This window comes from Rhinatrema bivittatum, chromosome 3, assembly GCF_901001135.1.
Source record: "Rhinatrema bivittatum chromosome 3, aRhiBiv1.1, whole genome shotgun sequence".
Classification (NCBI taxonomy): Eukaryota; Metazoa; Chordata; class Amphibia; order Gymnophiona; family Rhinatrematidae; genus Rhinatrema; species Rhinatrema bivittatum.
The window spans coordinates 345,800,164-345,821,651 of NC_042617.1; the positions used below are offsets into that span (position 1 = coordinate 345,800,164).

Here is a 21,488-nt window from a genome sequence, read left to right on the forward strand (position 1 = left end):
TATTCAGATAGTGAGGCCGGTGAGGGGGCTTTACGCCATTTTCTTTCTTTCTGCCGAAGTAGTTGTTTGAGCTTTCGCAGTTCATCATTAAACCAGGGTTGTCTTTTGGATACACTAGAAGACCTTGTTTTGGTTGTCAGTGGGCAGAGAGTGTTTGCTATAGATTTAGTTATTTTGGACCAGGATTGGAGGGCCGAATTGGGCGTAGAGACATCAATGAGTGGTAGATCTGAGGTAAGAAGGTTGCTGAGGTGTTCCGAGGAACAAGGTTTTCTGTATAAGAAAGAGGGTCTTGAGTTTAGATTGTAGTCTGATCTTGGTAAAGAGAAGCTGGTGGAGATTAGCGAATGGTCAGACCATGGGACTTTTTTGCAATTTGGTTGATTTGCAAGAGAAATACCGGAGTTTATAAAGAAGAGATCGAGTGTATGGCCTGCTTTGTGAGTGGGTTTGTTGATTTGTTGTTTGAAACCCATTGCTGACATTGCGGTGAGGAAAGCTTCACAGTTTGTTGAAAGAGGGACTTTGTCAACATGTAAGTTGAAGTCGCCCAGGATTATAGCAGGAGAGTCCAGATTGAGATGTAAAGTTATGGTTTCAATAATAGGTGAGGCGTCTGACTCTAGTAATCCTGGAGGGGCATAGACTAGAAGGATTTGGAGATGTTCTGATTTGAACAGTCCTACTTCTAGTTTGGTAGCTGTGCTGATGTGGTGGTGTGTGAACCTTAAGGATTTTTTAGCAGCTAAGAAGATACCCCCTCCTCTTTTTTTTTGTCTTGGGATGGAGAAGAAATCGTACGTCTGTGTTGGTAGTTGGTTAATGAGGGTTATATCTGTGGATTTGAGCCATGTTTCTGTTATGGCACAAAAGTCTGGGGTTGAGTCCTGCAGTATGTCGTTTAGTATAAGGGTTTTGTTGGTGAGCGATTGAGCGTTGAAAAGGATGATGGTGAATAGAGTGAGACCTAGGAACTGTGTAGTGGGGGAGATCATGATTGGGATGAGTGATTTGTAGGTGCGTGGGCGGTAATGCATAATTGGATAAGGTTGGATCGGTGCTGGAAGAGTGTTGTTAGACGCTGGATGTGCTGCTAGATGAGCTACTGGAGTCTGGATGAGTGCTGCTGGAGTCTGGATGAGTGCTGCTGGAGACTGGATGAGTGCTGCTGGAGACTGAATGGGTGCTGCTGGAGACTGGATGAGTGTTGCTAGATGAGCTGCTGGAGACTGGATGTGTGCTGCTGGAGACTGGATGTGTGCTGCTAGATGAGCTGCTGGAGACTGGATGTGTGCTGCTGGAGACTGGATGAGTGCTGCTGGATGAGTGCTGCTGGAGACTGGATGTGTGCTGCTGGAGACTGGATGAGTGCTGCTGGATGAGCTGCTGGAGACTGGATGAGTGCTGCTAGATGAGCTGCTGGAGACTGGATGTGTGCTGCTGGAGACTGGATGTGTGCTGCTGGAGACTGGATGAGTGCTGCTAGATGAGCTGCTGGAGACTGGATGAGTGCTGCTAGATGAGCTGCTGGAGACTGGATGAGTGCTGCTGGAGACTGGATGTGTGCTGGATGAGTCTCTGATCTGGCCGCCCTCTGATAGGCCTGAAGCCTGCTTAGGGGCGCGGCTCACTCACCACATTGTGTCCTGCGGGCCTGGTTCTCAGCTCTGGAGTGGTTAATAAGTATAAGTTTTGTTTTGGGTATTTTTGTCTTTTGCCTACCGTCTCTCCTGCACGGCTCCTGCACGGCTCATCTGGAGTGTCTGTTGAGCAGGTTTTTGCCCCAGATGGGCCGCGCTGATCACGCACGCCTCAGCAGAGAGGAGGAGTAGGTGGTTGGGTGCGGGTGGGTGCCGGGAAGAAGGCCGCCGAAATGATATATGTAACAGTAAATCCTTACGCGGGTATGGCTCGGGGCTTCCTCGGGGCTGTACGAAGGAGCGAGGCGCTTGGCGCGCGGCGCCGGTCCGAGTCCTGATTTAAAGCCCCTCAGGGCTGGCTCCTATTGGTGGAGCTGGATCGGGGGCGGGGCTCCCGTTGTCGGCGCGGTTTTTGTTAAAGTTTTTTGTTTTCCCAAGAGACGGCTTAACTTAGCTTTTTCGCCGCGCTATCGACGTCGAGATCCCCCGGGTGGGGAGAGAGAAGCCCAGACCTTCCCCCGGCGGGGCTCGGCGCCGGTTGCGCAGGCCTTCCCCGATCGTGGCTAAGCTGAAGAGGAGATGGCGCCGGGCCATAAACAATAAACAAGATGGTTTGGATTCAAATGGGGTGTCCTATGTGAGTTATTGAATTGCATAGATTTATGTGAAGCATACAGTTGACATGGAGAGGGAGAATACCCGAGATCTGCTGCAAGATACATCTGGCCCTAATGAAGATAAAGGGAGTGCAGGTTACAAATGCATTTGCAGGTGAAAAAGACATCAGGAGATAACATAGAAGTGTGGCTGTAAAGTGATCATCTGAAATTTTTAGATTTAAACCCATATAGAATCAGATATGAGAGGCAATCTGAGGGGTCGGGGGAAACAAATAAGATTTCTGAAGCTCCCACCTCCAAAGGATGAGGTCTCAACTAAGACACATGCCCTATTATGACCTTGTCAATCAAAGTTTTTAAGGAGGATGCTGCATTGGTTTTATATAAGGAATTCTCTTTCATCCTTCTCGTCATTCATGATGCCTTTGTAACACGCACTGATGTGTTCATATTTATAAGGAAGTTGAAGCAGTTGTTTTTTCCTCCAAAAGAAACCCTACCTCTTCTTCCATGTCCAAGGTCAACCATCCTATTTTGTTTTGTCAGTCGGTTTGAGGTAGCTCTTACATTTCAACTTTCACAACCTTACGTGAATAGCACATTAAAGCACTGAAATAATTCTGTAGTTAAAGTTCTGGGTCAATGGTGACAAATGTGGATTTATGCAGTAATGACATTTGCATTGATAACAATGAGCCAATTAGCTTAAATTTTAAATTTTATCACTAACATAAGCATTTAAGATGCATTAATGCATAGGCATCAGAACGGGAGACTGCAGAGGCCATGCCCCTCCCCCAAAGTTTCCACCAGCAATGGAAGAAGCCCTATAGGTGGCAGGTGGGACAACACGTCCTTTTCACCAGCCCCCTCCCCCTGGTGTTGCCGTGATCCTCTCACTCACCCTTCCTGGTCCTAACAAATTGGAGGATCATGGCCTTGTAGTGATTTGGGCTGCTTCCTCCTTCTCAACTGCTGGTGCCTGAATGACATCATCAGGCACTGACAGCCAAGGAGGAAGAAGTGGCTCGCATAGCAAGGCCTCGATCCTCCAAAAAAAGATCTGGCGGGGCCATCTAAGAGCCTGAGACCTGAGGCAGCCAAAGAAGCAACCTAGGCTGCTGCACCATCCTATGGCAGCCAAAGCTCTCACCATCATCCACAAATCCGTCTACCAGCAATCCACTCTCCAACTCACCTTCCCACTCGAATTACATACTTCCGCAAGACCGATCAGAACTGCCTACAAAGGTTCGCTCAAGGCCCCCCCCCAACAAATCATCGGTCCACAACTCTATTCACAAGCGAGCTCTTTCAACAGCAGGTCCACTACATTGGAATTTACTTCCCCAAGACTTACGCCAAGAACAATGCCATTCAACATTCAGAAAGAAATTGAAAACCTGGCTGTTCGCAGAAGCCTACCACTGAAGGATCTCCTCAACCATCACTGACTCTCATTCTCCCACCCCTCCCTAATCCCTACCCCCCCTCTCCCTCTCCCCTTCCTAATCCCTACCCCCCCTCTCCCTCTCCCCTTCCCCCCCACCCAACCTCACCCTTTCCTTCTCCCACTGGACATACCATGCTAATAACTGCCTAGGATAAATCTATGTTTATGTATCATAGTTTTTGTTGATTATATATTTATCTCTCTCTAATTGTTTCTTAGTTTAAATTCTGTACTGTCTTCCATTGCCCAGGTTTTACGCTCCCTGTTTAATGTAACTTCACTTTCTACCTTGATGTTAATTGGTTTCCCCTCAGTTACATTGTAAACCGGTACGATAAGACCTAGTCTTGAGCATCGGTATAGTAAAAGAAATTAAATAAATAAATAAATAAATAAATAAAGCAGCCCAGGCCACCGCAGAGCCCATCCTACAGTGGCTAAAAATGAAGCCCTGGACTGCCTGCCTGCATATGTGTGAGTGAGAAAGTGCCTGCCTGCATGTGTGTATGGGTGTGTGAGAGTGCCTGCCTGTGTGTGAAAGAGTGCCTTCCTTCCTGTCTGCCTGCGTGTGAGAGTGCCTTCCTGCCTACTTGTGTGTAAGAGAGTGCCTGCATGCGTGGAAATGTGTGCACACTTGTGTGTGGGTAAGTGTCTGCTGAGTGTGTTGATTCCCATAGCGGGAATCAACCTATGGAACAAGATGCCCACTGACCTGCATCTGGAACCTTGCCATAAGAAATTCAAACAAGGCCTCAAAACGTGGTTATTTGAACTAGCTTTCACACAATGATATCCAATTAAACTGAAATGCCATTCAATTTGCTACCCCCCTTTTATCCCCCTGCTCCTTGTCCCTCCTACCCACTATCCCCCCTCAAAATTCTTCCTCTCCCTTTTGCCCGCACTATCCCCGATTATGATATTTTAATTGGTTTTATATAATAGAACTATCCTCTGTTCAATATAGAACTTGTATTCCCTCTCAGCACCGTTATTGTATTATATGCTCTATGGGGTAGATTTTAAAAGAAGCGCGATCAGCCTACTTTTGCTTGCGCATCAGACTCAAGCAAAAGTACGCTGGATTTTAGTAGATACGCGCGGAGCCGCGCGTATCCACTAAAATCCTGGATCGGCGCGCGCAAGGCTATCGATTTTGTATAGCCTGCGCGCGCCGAGCCGCGCTGCCTCCCCCCGTTCCCTCCAAGGCCGCTCCGAAATCGGAGCGGCCTCGGAGGGAACTTTCCTTTGCCCTCCCCTCACCTTACCCTCCCTTCCCCTACCTAACCCACCCACCCGGCCCTGTCTACACCCCCCCCTTACCTTTGTCGGGGGATTTACGCCTCCCGGAGGGAGACGTAAATCCCCGCGCGCCAGCGGGCCTGCTGCGCGCCGGGCCGCGACCTGGGGGCGGGTACGGAGGGCGCGGCCACGCCCCCGGGCCGTAGCCACGCCCCGTACCCGCCCCCAAAACGCTGCCGACACGCCCCCGCAACGCCGCGCGCTCCGGCCCCGCCCCCCGACACGCCCCCCTCCGAGAACCCCGGGACGTACGCGAGTCCCGGGGCTCTGCGCGCGCCGGGAGGCCTATGTAAAATAGGCTTCCCGGCGCGCAGGGCCCTGCTCGCGTAAATCCGCCCGGTTTTGGGCGGATTTACGCGAGCAGGGCTCTGAAAATCCGCCCCTATGGTTTTAGTGTTGGTTCGTAAATATTTTTTAGTTACTTCAATTTCATTTGTATGTTAAACACTAATGGATGGTCCACGGTCTATACAGCCTGTTTTCCGTCAATCCTGTTATTTGTAATTAATTCTAATTAATACTTATTAATAATGTCAATTGTAAAGCCTATTGCTAAGTTATTGTTAAATGTAAACCGCGGTGATGTATATCTTTACGTACTGCGGTATATAAAAATCTCTAAATAAATAAATAAATAAATAAATATGTAAGTGTGAGTGTGAGAGTCAGAAAGGATAAAATTTGTGTGGCCACCCTCTCCCTCAATCCATAACATTCTCAGGGTGACTGGCCATCAAAAGATCCCAGCTATAGAGAATGGGAGATTTTTAAATCTTTACTAGTTTTAATTTTGGAGTGTTATTTGATGTGTCTGCTGTTTTTAAATATTTTGTTTTTGAGGAAATATTAAACAGTTATGTGAGTTTGTAAATTATTGGAGGCTCTATTCGTTGACTATTCTGAAATATTTATTTATTTTTATTTATTTTTCTTTCTATACCGATGTTCATCGGACATATCACACTGGTTTACAGCGTAACGGAGGAGCCTATTAATGTAGACTTCTTGTTTTACATTGAAACATTGTAACATTTTAGGTTGAACTTTGTAACATTTTACATTGAGCTTTGTAACATTTAACATTGAACTTTTATTAGTATGGTTTTACTAATTTGAATGTTTTATTTTTCTAGATTTTATTTGATGTTTTATGAGGCATGGTGATGGTGATTTTTCCATTGTTCCACTGCATAATAGAGTCGGCCTTGTTGCGGTTTCCAGTTTAACTTTTGTCTGCACATTTCTATTTCTACTTTGTGGTCTCTTTTTTTGTTCTCCATTTGGTGAGGCTCTGTGTTCTGCAAGTTTGAGGTATTCTGCTAGCACAGTGGTAGCCAATTGGCATCTCATGAGGTTACCATTCTAGTTTTTGTCTGCATATTTCTGTTGAATTTTGATACACGGAGTTGATAATGAGAGATCGGGTAAATTCATAGTGACCCCAGGTACGTTGAGATGTGGTCACATATGCATGTGGTCACATATGCATGCACATATGCATGCACATATGCATGCATTGAAAGGATGGTGTGGATTAAAGTTAGGTATTTATGTATGGAAGTAACGCACATTGGACTTGGTAATAATAGTATATGGGCATCAATTTATTTTGTATTTGCGCGGATGAAATATTTAATTAATTATTATGAAATCCGAGAAAACTACGTTGCAGACGTCATGACGTAGTCTGGGACGCCAGTAACGTTGTATCGGATAGGATACATGTAATTTAAAAGGATGGCGCTCCGCACAGTTAGGTAACAGCATTTGGAAAGAAGGGAGCAACTAAGTAACCGGCCGGGTTAGTAACAATGTTTGAAAGCACTTTATGCCAAATGAAGGTGGCGAGTTCAAGATCTTGAGATTGAGAGTTTATGGAGGTTTAAATTTTGGTAAGTGCAAAGAAACGATGCAGTAGTAAGTGTTAAGGAAGTGACTTTATTTGATAGCAGTAATAGTAGAATGGTTGTAATTTATTATATATGTTATAGGTTTTCAAAGACATACTGCCTGTTGAAGGCAGCCGGCGTTATTTTCTGAGTTTGTAAATGATACAACAGTTTTACCCGGAAGATAAAGGAGGGCAGCAGAGTCTGGTCGTTTAATAATTATACGTTCGTGAATGTGGGTAAGAGTATATTAGGGCACTTTTTAGATTTAAGGTTGTTGTGTGATATTTAAGTGAGTTGATTTATTTATTTTTGATATATTCCAGTCAATAGCTGTGTGAGGACAACAATTGGAGTGGGGAGAGATACATAATATCGTCATGAGAAGACTACTAGATGGAGTGAAAATTTGAGAACATACTACCTGTTTAACTAAAAGATTTGTTGTAAATTTAATACATACTATACATGTTTAATTGAAGAATTTGTTGTAAATTCATTTTTGTAAATGATATTTGACCCGTATTTATAAAATCTAGAGGTTCCCTGAAGAAGCCTGGATACGCAGGCGAAACGAGAAATCTCGTAGGAACAGTTGAATAGTTGTTAATGGGTCTCAGTATAACTGTATATATGTTACACAGGTTTGTTTAGATGTGCAATGTAGTATTATGGATGATATATATGCATTTTGGTTTTTATGAATGAATGGTATCTATGGAGTATGATTGGGGATCAATAAATTGTATTGATCATATTTTAGAATCCATTCTAAATGTATAGATGCCTCACACTTGACTATATTGTATAATTTATAAATGTTTTTGTATACACAATAAATTAAGGAGTTGGTGGGCTTGAGAATTAGCCTATTGTCCTCTGGCATATTTATAGTGTTATATAACAGACAGAGGTATTGCACGTATATTTGTACCTGATGGTATTTCTGTTGAGGGTCATTTTGCATGTGACTAAGGTGAAGTATTCTGCTAGCATGTCATTTCTGTGTAGGGATCCATAGTGGTCTTGCTCACTGTGTTTTTCCAACAGGAAGTGTATTGGTGTTCTTGGGCCCAGTGTAATATTTGCAATGTTGCCAAATCATAGGTAGAGTTGTTACTTTTGGAGTCTTGTGAGTTAGTGCTACTGTATTATGGCAGGTTTGCTACATATATGCCGAGTGGTTTTTGGTTTGTTTTTTTTTTTTACCAGGATTTTGTATTTTCACAATGTACCAGGTATTGGAGGAAATTTGTGTTTCTATTACTTAGATGAAACCAGAACTTTTTTCTGTGGTGAAGTGTAGGGGAAAATATCCTGCTCTGCCCCCATTGATAGAGGGCTCTGTGTGTTGGGTGTGGACTTTGATCACAAATAGTCACTTAATACTTACATTTCTATTACTAACGTTGTTGTTGCCTCTTAACACTATGTATAGTTTTCTAGCATCAAGCATTTAATTGGTCTGGGAAACAATAACACTCCCATGATTAATGTGAAAACTATAGGTAAGATACAAAGACATTAACTGTAAAAGTAATGTAAAAAATAGGCAGTGGGAACGCGAGTGGAGCTTGTGACAGAATAGGGTAATAGAGCTAGGGTGGAGCTTGGTTACCCCCTCCCCCCTCCAATCTCTGCCCCTGCATTAATTTATTAATCCTGTTCAGTGAATAGGCTTCTAAATGTTTCAATCAGAAAGAAGACTTACCTTCATAAACACCACAGAAATGAAAATTTAATCCTAGTGATGTCACTTCCAGAGATTCCAAATCCTGTTTAGAGGTACAAGAAAAAGCAGCACTCTTGCCACCCAGGGCCTTGAAGGAGAAATTCCTTCCCCCTGCCAGTAAAAGAACCCGGCCATGGGACAAGAGACCTATGAGAGAGACAGTGGAAATGGAGCCAGCTCCAAGATATATAAATTATTTTATGGCCCCCATGGGTAGTTAGTCATCACCCGGACATGGAGTTACATGTAGCTGTGTGAAGGAGCATATCTGAGAAACAACAGTGTAAAGGATCAATCCCAACCATCTGGTCCCGTTCCACCTTAAGACAAGTCATTCTGGGTGCAGGGTGGCTCCCCCGAGCAGAAATATAGCCCAGGCTCAGGAGCAAGTCAGACCCCAGGGATGCCAAGAGAAGGCAGCTTCTGTAACATTTCTGTCCTAACCATGAGTAAGAAGGGAAGACTGTGAATGTGGAAATGTTGTCATTTGAAGGGTGTTACTAAAGTAAACAGACTATTAGTATTTGCTACACTGTAAATAAAGCACTGGAGAAAAGCTTTGATTGCTCATGTGTTGTGCCACAAGCTGTATAAAATAAATTTTTCATAATTGCACAAAGCCTGGCTGATGAATCTCTTCCTGTATGCAGGAAGGTTTGGAAGAAATTAACAAGAGAGTCATAGAGTAGTTATTCTTTCAAAAATGAAATTTCAGATCTATTAGTAAAAATGTGTAACCTATCATTAAAATCGTTCATTATACCTGAAGACTGGAAGGTGGCCAATGTAATCCTGATATTTAAAAAGAGCTCGAGTGTTGATCCGGGAAACTATAGACCAGTGAGCCTGACCAGTACTGGGAAAAAGAGTGGAAACTATTCTAAAGAATAAAATCACAGAACATATAGAAAGACATGGTTTAAAGGCACACAGACAGCATGGATTTACCCAAGGGAACTCTTGCCTCTCAAATCTACTACATTTTTTGAAGGGGTTAATAGACATGTAGATAAAGGTGAACCGGTAGATGTAGTTTATTTGGATTTTCAGAAGGCATTTGACAAAGTCCCTCATGAGAGGCTTCTAAGAAAACTAAAAAGTCATGGGATAGGAGGCAATGTCCTTTTGTGAATTACAAACTGGTTAAAAGACAGGAAACAGAGAGTAGGATTAAATGGACAATTTTCTCAGTGGAAAAGGGTAAACAGTGGAGTGCCTCAGGGATCTGTACTTGGACCGGTGCTTTTCAATATATTTATAAATGATCTGGAAAGGGATATGACAAGTGAGGTGAACAAATTTGCAGACAACACAAAATTATTCATAGTTAAATCACATGTGGGTTGTGATAAATTGCAGGACCACCTTGCAAGACTGAAAGACTGGGCATCCAAATGGCAGATGAAATGTAATGTGAGCAAGTGCAAGGTAATGCATATTAGGAAAAATAACACATGCTGTAGTTACATGATGTTAGGTACCATTTTAGGAATTACCACCCAGGAAAAAGATCTAGGCGTCATAGTGAATATATTGAAATTGACAGCTCAGTATGCTGCGGCAGTCAAAAAAGTAAACAGAATGTTAGGATTTATTAGAAAGGGAATGGGGAATAAAATGGAGAATATCATAATGCCTCTGTGTCGCTCCATGGTGAAACCGCACCTTGAGTACTATGTGCAATTCTGGTAGCTGGATCTCAAAAACGATATAGTTGCACTGGAGAAGGCACAGAAAAGGGTGACCAATTTGATAAAGGGGATGGAACTGCTCCCCTATGAGGAAAGGCTAAAGAAATTAGGACTTGGAGAAGAGACGGCTTTTGGGGGGGGGGGGGGGGGTATGACAGAGGTCTATAAAATCATGACAGGACTAAAACGGGCAAATATGAAACGTTATTTACTCTCTCAGATAATAGGACTAGGGGGCACTCCATGAATTTAGCAAGCAGCACATTTAAAACAAATCAGAGAAAATTACTTCACTCAACGCATAATTATGCTCTGGAATTCATTGCCAGAGGATGTGATTAAAGTAGTTAGTGTAGCTGGGTTTTAAAAAAGTTTGGATAAGTTCCTGGATGAGAAGTCCATAAACTGCTATTAATCAGGTTTAGGGAATAGCCACTGTTATTACTGGCATTAGTAGCATGGGGATCTATTTAATGTTTGGGTACTCATAACCTGGATTGGCTACTGTTGGAGGCAGGATGCTGATCTTCATGGACCTCAGGCTGACCCCGTATGGCAATTTCCTATGCTCCTAGATAACAACTGCAGGCTTCAGAGCTGGACTGGAACTGGCATTCTGGATGTTTGCTATCTGAGCCAGACTGGAACTGGAATTCTGGATGTTCGCTGTTACTGAATCTGTTACTGGACAAACTGAAGCAACTAATGAAAGGGTTTTGGGGTTTGGCAATAATCTTTCAATAATCTCCAATTCTAACTTAAATTGTGCTGTGGTTTAATGATCTTTTCAGGATTTTTTTCAGTTACATCAAATCATAGCTTCTGGACAGAATAAAATAGTGTGCTTGCTTTTAGTCCATCTGAATGCATAGAAATAAAGGTCAGAAAACAAGCTGTAGGCGGCACCACTTTATTAAGTGAAGAAGGAGCCTAGTGCTTAGAGCAATAGGCAAAGAACCAGTGAAACCTGGATTCAAATCTTGCTGATACTCTTTCTGAGCTTGGGCAAGTCATTTTACACTCCATTACTTCACATACAACCTAAGGAGTTACAGTGTAAAAGTAGCATATTTAATTATAATGTAGCAATTTTGAAAAGCCCATTTACACATGTAAAACCTTTTGAAAATTCAGCCCTATGGAGTGAATTTTCAAAGGAATTATGCATGTAAAAATAGCAATTTTCAAAAGTCCATTTATGTGTGCAAAGCCCTACACACATATTTAATCTGCATATAGAGCATGCAAATTTCAAAAAGCCCATTCCCATGCCTTCTAGTTTAAACTGTTACGTTATTGTTAACCTGTTTCTTGCACTTGTCTTTCACTCCTCTACTATGTAACCCATTATTCTAGTTATTGTTCTCTGTAATCCCATTTCCCTCCCCTGTTCATTGTATTTTCTACCTATAGTTTGATGTAAACCGACATAATGTTCCCACTAATGTCGGTATAGAAAAGCCGCTAAATAAATAAATGAATGAATGAATGAATGAATGAATGAAGATTTGTTTAACCTGAGGAAAAAGCTTTTACAATTCTCCTCCTCAGGGACTTGCCAGCTTTTTCTAAAGGGAAACTCCCTGCAGAGACTGCCTTTAAAAATCCCATGGGCTGCAGTGCTGCAGGGAACCCTTTAAACCACATACTTCACAAGTGCAAAATATGCAGGTTAAGCACCACATCGGGGTCCCCTTCTCAGTTCTACTCCTCTTCCCTACAAATAGGGTAGGGCAATTTTCAAAGGGTTCTTTCTCCTTTATCCAGGCAGAATCCCTTTAAAAATTGCCCTCTTCTTATTTTTTTTTTTTTTACTATTGTCACCCAACCCTTATTTTATTTGGATGCACACAGAGGTGTGAATACTTTTCATATACCAAAAATAACTTGCAAATACCTTTGTTTAACCATATATGCATCTGATGTAATAAAAATGCTTTACTGTTAAATTCTGCCTCTGACCTTTTTCTGAATTGCCCTACATGTACTCTCATATTGCAATGGTTTCAGCATCCATTGCAATATGAGATGCTGAAACCTGTACTGAAGCTGTTCTGATGCAAAAGCACTGCTAATGCAGGTATTACAAGCAATTCTTAACATCTCCATTGGAGGGCACAAGATTCACATCTTCTAGAAACTAACATAGGAGAAGGCCTGCAAACTTCCCTGTATAATCCAGTAAAGAGGCTTTTGCAATAAAACCAATTTTAGCAAGGGCTTGCAAAAAACATTTAACAAGCTCATGAAAAGGCCACTTAATGAGTCATGCAAAAAGATTTATCATGGTCGCACAGTAACACAGAGGTCAATTTCTAAGGGATATAGCCAGCTAAATAAGCACTTAGTCGGTTAGATCAAATCCTTCCCTGGTTTCACTAGGCGGCTAACTTAAGCTGGTCAAATTTAAGGCAGGTCCAGGGGTGAGGTAAGGTCAAGGGAAGGAGAGAAAGATAGGCAGCTCATGCAGATTTGTAGTACTAGCCACCTAACTTGCAGGCCGATGCGGTAGGAAGAGGTGCGTTATGGCCGGGCGCACCCGCATTTGCCGCACGCACAGTTCAGATCACCTACCGCTCGATACTGTATTTAAATAGCATGCAAATGCAAGCCGCGTCCAAGAAACGTCCGTGAAGCGTTAGGCCCGCGAAATCCATTTTACTGTATAGAGCGCTATACAGCGCCTATACAGTATCCTGGGTGTGTTGGTACCTGTCATTTCAAACGTCATTTCAAATGACGTTTGAAATGACAGGTACCAGGGGGGATTGCGAGTCCTCTCCCTCCCCTCCCGAAGCAAGGCAGCGCGAAAATTAAAACAAAAGTGAATAAAGTGTAATAAGAGTAATAAAAGTAAACTTACTGCATGTGAATTTTCTTTGAACAGTCCTCTCTCTCCTCCTCCCGGGCGGGCGAAAGCGTAAGGGCGAAAGTGAATGAATGCACGCCCGTACGCAGCGGGAGCCGGCGGGCGTGCATTCATTCACTCACCTTCGCCGGCAGGCGTGCATTCATCCAGCGGAGGGAGCCGGCGGCGAAAGCAGCTTCCAGCAGCCCCCGCTGGCGGTGAATGAATGCACGCCTGTGCGTGCAATTTGGGAGCTCAAGGCGTGATGTCACGGCGTGTGACGTCAGCGTTCGCTAATGCACTGCCTTGAGCGCCCAAATTGCACACACAGGCGTGCATTCATTCACCTTCGCCTGCGGGCGTGCATGCATCCATCCAGCGGAGGGAGCCAGCGGCGAAAGCGGCTTCCAGCAGCCCCCACCGGCGAAGGTGAATGAATGCAATTTGGGCGCTCAAGGCAGTGCATTAGCGAACGCCGACGTCACACGCCGTGATGCCAAACGTCGTGACGTCATGCCTTGAACGACCAAATTGCACACACAGGTGCGCATTCATTCACCTTTGCCGGCGGGGGCTGCTGGAAGCAGCTTTCGCCGCCGGCTCCCTCCGCTGGATGAATGCACGCCCGCCGGCTCCCGCCGCGTACGGGCGTGCATTCATTCGCTTTCGCCCGCCCACCGCTTTCGCCGCCGGCTGCCCCCGGGAGGCAGGGGAGCCGCAGTACGCGCCTCGGGAGGAGAAGAGAGAGAGAGGACTGTTCAAGGAAAATTCACATGCAGTAAGTTTACTTTTATTATACTTTGTTTACTTTTGTTTTAATGACATGTCGATTTTCGCCCTGCACCTTGCTTCGAGGGGGGGGGGGGGGGGGGATTTTGACCGGAGCCTGCCTATTGCTGTCACACCACACTAACGCCAGGGTAAGGGTCCCGGGGGGTGAGGGGGTCGTTAGCCCATGAAATTTCATCTCTCTGACCCGACGCTCCACACTAACGCAGGGGTAAGGGTAGGTGGTAAGTTAGCAGGTTAAACGCGCGGCAAAACTACAGGTTAAAAAGGAGATAATCGGGGCGCACATTGCTGTATGGGAGGGAATAGCTAATCGAAGCGTTTACATCTCATTTACATGCTGCGGGCGGAGAGGGTTACCGGTTGATTTAAAGAAGCGGTAAGGATGAGTTTAAAGGGGTAGTGAATCACGGGTTGGACTTACGCGGCCAAATTGTGAGTTAGAAGCGGGTTAGAAGCAGGGTAACCGCGGTCGCGCTTTACTGTATCGGCCTGTTGGCTAGCCAAATCTAGGTGTTGCAATAGCAGGTCTAACTACAGAGGGCTGACCCTTCCTAAGCAAGTAAACAACATTTTTTTAAGACCCCCAATCACCTACTTCTCTCCCTGGGACCAATTCACATGAAGAAGACCCCTCCCTCCTATTCCCAATTAAAATTAAGCCGCCCCCCTCTCCCTTCCCACTGAAATGACAAAAAAATCAATTGCTGACCTCCCAACTCAAAAATAACCCCATCCACTGTCCAACTCTCACTCAAATGCAAAGCAAGCAGACAGGAGAACTTCTTTCTGTCTGCTCATATCAAGCATTACTGACATTCATGTTAAAGTTTATTCACATGCATACATGGAAAGTTTGCAGAGGCCCAAAGTCTGAAAAGCAATATTACATGATTTACCCTTTAAAATGTCTAAGAGAAAGCAGAGTTGCTTACCTGTAACAGGTGTTCTCCCAGGACAGCACGATGTTAGTCCTCACATATGGGTTACATCATCAGGATGGAGCCCAATCACGGAACACTTTTGTCAAAGTTTCTAGAACTTTGACTGGCACACTGAGCATGCCCAGCATGGTACCAACACTGCATCCAGCAGGGGTCCCCCTTCAGTCTCGTTTGTAGCAGAAGTACGAGCGAAAAATAAAATAATAATACGTAAGCAAACCCAACTCCGCGGGTTGGCGGGCGGGTTTCATGAGGACTAACAACCTGCTGTCCTGGGAGAACACCTGTTACAGGTAAGCAATTCTGCTTTCTCCCAGGACAAGCAGGATGGTAGTACTCACATATGGGTGAATAGCGAGCTACAGAATGCCCGACTAGCGTGAACCAAAAGCACCCAATGACGTGCAACAGGCACAACAACGAGGTGGCTTTGGGTAGAGCAGAGTTTTCCAGTGGGTCGCAGGAAGGAAGTTGGGTTATTAAACTGGAAATTACGAAGGACAGACTGGCCAAAGATGGAATCCTGCCTGCCAGCCTTGTCGAGACAATAATGAGCTGCAAAGGTGTGGTGAGAGCTCCATGTGGCAGCTTTGCAGATGTCAGTAATAGGTACAGAACAGAGGTGCGCTACTGACGTTGCCATGGCTCTTACTGAATGCGCTTTCACGCATCCTTGTAGCGGAAGGCCTGCTTGTTGGTAGCAGCAGGAAATACAGTCCGCCAGCCAGGTGGACAGGGTCTGCTTGCCCACCAGAACTCCCTGTTTGGTTTTAATCGAAGGAGACAAACAGTTGGGTGGACTTCCTCTGGGCTGCAGTGCGGTCCAAATAAAAGGCTAGCACACGTTTATAGTCAAGGGAATGCAGGGCCTCACTCACACCTGGGTGTGAGTGAGGCCTGGGTGTGAGTGAGGTGTGAGCAGGGCCGGCGGAAGCACTAGGCGAACTAGGCGGTCGCCTAGGGCGCCAGCTTCCCGGGGGCGGCACTGCCCCGGTAAAATTAAGAGAGCCGTAGCCTGCCCCGGTAAAAATAAAAGAGCTGCATTAAGCCGCCGCCCCCCCCCTAATAAAATAAGAGCCGCTGCCGGCAGCCCGCCCCTGCCCCGCGGTGCAAAAAAAAAAAAAAAAAAAAGCTGTTGCATCCGCGGCTGCCCTTTTCTTCTTCCCGCCCCCCCCTGACCCGGAATAGGAAGTGATGCGCGGGAAGCAATGGCATAGCCACAGGTGGGCCTGGGTGGGCAGGTGCCCACCCAACTTAGACCCAGGCCCACCCAACTGGCACTGGAACTGCAAGGCTGTCGCGGGATCCCATCCCCGCGACAGCGAACAAGAGAACCCACGCCTCACGCGCCATCACGGCACACATGGGGAAGCGCTGCTGCGGCCGTATGGCCAACTGGTCTTCCTGTTCGGGGGGGGGGGGGGGGGAGCGGAAGCGCCGCGCGCAGCTTCCGCTTCCTCCCCCAATGCAGGAAGATCAGCTGCCTCTCCTGCTGCCACCGGCCTCCTGCTATCTTCGGGCGTCGGGCTGTACTGCCCGCCGATCTTCCTGCTTGGGGGGGGGGGGAGGGAGGAAGCGGACGTTGTGCGCTGCGCTTCCGCTCCCCCCCCCCCCCGACAGGAAGTTCGGCGGGCAGTATGGCCCGACGCCCGAAGATAGCAGGAGGCCGGTGGCAGCAGGAGAGGCAGCTGATCTTCCTGCTCTGGGGGAGAAAGCGGAAGCTGTGCACGTGCTTGAATGTGTATGTGTGTATGTGTGGATGAGAATAGTACCTTAAATGTGTATATGTATGGATGAGAATGGGAGCTTGAATATGTGTGGGTGAGAATGGGAGCATGGGTTTGTGGGTGAGAATGGGAGTCTGGGTTTATGTGTGTGGGTGAGAATGGGTGCCTGGATGTGCGTCTGTGTGTGCATAAGAATATAAGCCTGGGGAGGGGTGAGAAAGTGAGAACTTGAATGTGAGCTTGTGGGGGGGGGGGGGGGGGAGAGCATATGAGAGTGACAGCTTGAGTGTGTGAGAGGGAGTCTGTGAGAGAAAGTGTGTATGTGTGTGTGTGTGTGTGTGTGTGTGTGTGTGTGTGTGTGTGTGTGTGTGTGTGTGTGTGAAAGGGAAGAAGACAGTAATAGAAGAAAGACACTGAAAAGGAATTAGGAAATGAGCTATAAGGGAAAAAATGGGAAAAAGAGACCAGGACCAACTGATTAGAAAAATACAAAGATCAGACAACAAAGGTAAAAATATATATCTATATTTTGAGATGTTAGCAATTTAAATATAAGCAATACAACCGCTCTCTCAAAATTTATGGACAGGTAGGAGCCGTGTATAAAATCGTAATAATAAGAAGGCTAAAGTACCACAAATCACCGTGAATTATGTTTGTATCATTAAGTAAACCTCATACTTAGGCGAAGATGTGAATGCTATGCTGCATAATTTGGCATTATTTATCAGTAAAAAAACAACTAGTAGACCTGCATGCCTACAGCCCACCCATGTTAACCTTGTGCCCACCCAAAAAATCAATTCTGGCTACGCCACTGGCGGGAAGGAGAAAGAGCCATGCCGCATGAAAAAAACAGCGGCGACAGCAGCATCGGCCCCTGAGCAATTGAAGCAGCTGGTAATCGGGAAAGGAGTCAGCAGCACGAGCCTCCTGCGGCCGATGGGATTCTTCCTTCTTGGCCTGTGGGGGCTGGAGGAGGCTGCGGCAGCTACCATTTGTTCTCGGGGGGGGGGGGGGGGGGGGGGGAGTGAGTGAGAGAAAGAGAGAGAAGCAGCCAGCTAGCCTGTGTGTGATTGAGAGCCTGTGTGTAAGTGAGAGAATGTATTTGATCGAGAGCATGTGGGTGTGATTGAGAGAAACTGGTCAGAGAGCTGATGTATGTGTATATGTGAGAGACAATGAAAGTGACTGCTCAGAGAGATGACTGGTGTGTGTGTGTGTGTGTGTGTGTGTGTGTGTGTGTGAGTGTGAAAGAGAGAAAAAGCATGGAAGTGAGAACTCTGGGTATGTGTGTGAGAAAGAGAAAGTGATTATGGGAATGAGAAGCCTGTGCATGTGGAGAGAACAAGCATGGGAGTGAGAGACTGGTGAGTGTGTGTGAGAAAGAGAAAGTGATTATGAGAGTGAGAAGCCCATATATGTAAGTGGAACACGGGCGTGGGAAGCCTGTGTGTGTATGGCATGAGAGAAACTGTTCAGGAAGGTGACTGGTGTGTTTGTCAAAGACTGTTTGGGAGGTGATTGGTGTGTGAGAGACAGAAACTGGTCATGGGGGCATGACTGATAGTGTGTGTGTGTGAGAGACATGGGCCCTAAGGAAGAGGACCATGAGTATAGAGCTTAGCCACTACTGCTCCTTCTGGTGTGTACTACAGCCTGCATGGAAGAGGAGTAAGAGAGCTGCTGGAGGGGGTAAGTAAAGATGGCTTTTTAAGTTTATTTTTCTTGATTGACTGCCATTTTAATTATTTAATATTATGTGATGTGTCTGCTTTTTTTGTTTGAGCAACAAGTATAGCTTTGGTTTATGTTTATTTTATTTATTTTTATTTATTTATTTATAAAAGAGTTTCTATACCGTCGATAAGACAAATCATCTCAATGGTTTACATGGCATAAAAATGTCAAATAAGTGTTCTGTTATAAATACAGACTTCGTTATTTTCATTAATGCACAATGTAAGTTAATTGTGTGTGGAGGCGGGGGGGGGGCGGCATAGCTGACGTTTCGCCTAGGGCGCCTAATACCCTTGAACCAGCCCTGGGTGTGAGTGAGGCCTGGGTGTGAGTGAGGTCTTGGAAAAATGGTAGGAAGTATTATGGACTGATTTAAGTGGAAATCAGAAACTACCTTTGGCATGAATTTAGGGTGAGTGCGGAGTACCACATGATCGTGAAGAAATTTGGTATAAGGTGGGTATGTTACCAGTGCCTGTAGCTCACTGACTCTGCGAGCTGATGTTATAGCAACTAGAAGGATCACTTTCCAAGTGAGATGACGTAGCTCGCAGGAGTGCAGGGGCTCGAATGGAGGTCGCATGAGCCGTGCTAGCACAACATTGAGGTCCCATGCCGGAACCGGAGGATGCAGTAGAGGCCTTCAGTTGTAGCAAGCCTCTCATAAAGCTCCCTACAAGTGGTTGCGCCAAGATCGGGGCATCTCCTATATCTTTGTGGTAAGCGGCTATGGCACTGACATGCAGTTGGATGGAGGAAGTTTGTATGCCAGCTCCGAGAGGTTACCAGAGGTAGTCCAGGAACCTTGTTGTGGGGCAGGAAAAGGGATCTATTTCCTTTGCTGTGCACCACAAGGAGAATCTTTTCCATTTGAAGTGATAAGATTTCCTAGAAGAAGGCTTTCTTGAAGTTACGAGGACCTGGGACACATTGTCAGAAAGGTTAAGGGATTGTAGTATCAACCTTTCAACATAAATGCTGTCAGAGACAGGGAGTAGAAGTTCGGCTAACACAACAGTCCGTTGTTCTGCATTATTAGAGTTGGATCTGTGCACAAGCGAATTGGTTGCTGTACTGAGAGGTCACGCAGGATGAGAAACCAAACCTGCCACGGTCAGTGAGGGGCTATGCGGATCATTGTGCCCCGGTCCTGCCACAACTTCACGAGAGTCTTGCTGATGAGTGGAAGTGGAGAGTAGATATATAGAAGACCCATTGTCCACTAGTGGGCGAAGGCATCCCTTGGTATCTTGTGGCTGTGGTATAGAGTACAAATTGTCCACTTTGTGGTTGTAAATTGATGCAAAGAGGATTATGTGCGGACGGCCCCACTGGTGGAAAATTCGGTTCACTACAGTGGGATCTAGGGACCATTCGTGGGGATGAAAGTTCCAGCTGAGATTGTTCACCATCACATTGTCCACGCCCGCCAAGTAAGTTGCTCTCAGTAGCATGGAATGGGACAGAGCCCAGGCCCAGATCTGCGCTGCCTCCTGGCATAGCAGGTAAGAGCCTGTGCCCCCTTGCTTGTTGAGGTACCACATCGCTACCTGGTTATCTGTTTGTATTAGGATTACCTTGTTGGACAGGCAATCCTGAAAAGCGAAGAGGGCATAACGAATTGCCCTGAGCTCCAGAAAATTTATCTGGTGCTTTGCTTCCGCCATGGTCCAGGTTTCCTGGGTTTGGAGGTTGTTGACATGGGCTCCCCAACCCAGGTTGGAGGCATCTGTTAGTGTAATTTGAGGTTCCGGAGGTTGGAAGGGTAGTCCTATCTGAAGATTGGACTCCTGTGTCCATCAAGCTATTGAGAGACAAAGCTGGCTGGTGACGTGGACAATGTGGGACATATATTGATGTGATTGGGACCACTGGGACTTTAAAGTCCATTGTGTTACTCTCATGGCTAGTCGAACCATTGGGGTAACATGAACCATGGACGCCATGTGATCTAGCAAAGTTAGCAGGTGACAAGCTGTGGTGGTTCGGCGAGTCTGTACTGCTTTGGCCAAGGTTGATAATGTGCGTGCTCGGTCCTGTGGGAGGAACTCTTTGGCTTGGATGGTGTTTAGATCTGCTCCGATGAACGAGAGGGTGTGTGATGAGTCAGATGTGACTTGGGATAGTTTATGAGAAACCCCAAGGATTGTAGTAGGCTGATGGTAAAATGGAGGGAATGAAGTACTACTTCCTTGGATGGACCTCTGAGCAGCCAATCTTCTAGATATGGATAGACATGGATGCTGGTGACGGGCGGTCACCAGTGTTTCGATGGAGCTGAAACGTCGATGGCGACTGAGTCGATGAAGATGAAGGCTTTCGACCTGATGTACTCTTGGCTGGATTAGGCAGAGACACACGCTTGAATAGGTGTTCCATCTTATCTAAGCGGGCCCGGCGGCCTTTTGGAGTCATCTGGGCACAGCTAGTGCACCGTTGGATGTCGTGGGTAGGCCCCAAGCACAAGACACAAACTTCATGAGAGTCCGTAATGGACATAGTCCTCGTACACTCAGGGCACTTTCGAAAACTGGTTGCCATTTTTCAAAAAAGAAGGGCGGCGCATAATTGGTGGCAGACAGGCACCAATGAAAGTACCGCCGGGAACCGACCGCAAAGAATGATGTAAAAACTTACCGGCATCGGCAGAGATTGATGGTGGACCCCGGGATGGGGAAAAAGGTTTGGAAGTTTAAAGAAAGTTCCGTGAGGAATTCTCACAGAGCTCCTGAGAACCGCGAGACTATTGCTGCGTGGAAAAAAAAAGAGACTGAAAGGGGACCCCTGCTGGATGCAGGGTTAGTGGCATGCTGGGCATGCTCAGCGTGCCAGTCAAATTCTAGAAACTTTGACAAAAGTGTTCCGTGATTGGGCTCCATCCTGATGATGTCACCCATATGTGAGGACTACCATTCTGCTTGTCCTGGGAGAAAGAATGAAATCCATTAATTTTGCACCAAATTTACCTTTGAAATTTGCTCCCAGTCGAAAATACCAATATAGACTTTTGCAACTTTTTGTGTGGGTAGAATATTTATGGTAAATAAAGAATAGACATGTGAAAATACAATCTACGAGTATTATTTTCTGATACCACTCAAAACACACTCCAA

The 21,488-nt window shown here is 45.7% G+C and overlaps 1 protein-coding gene across 5 annotated transcripts in view; it reads right to left on the bottom strand.

The window, feature by feature from the left end:
• Positions 1–21,488, bottom strand: part of KLHL32 (kelch like family member 32) — a 502,881-nt gene that overhangs the window by 358,619 nt on the left and 122,774 nt on the right. The window lies entirely within an intron of this gene.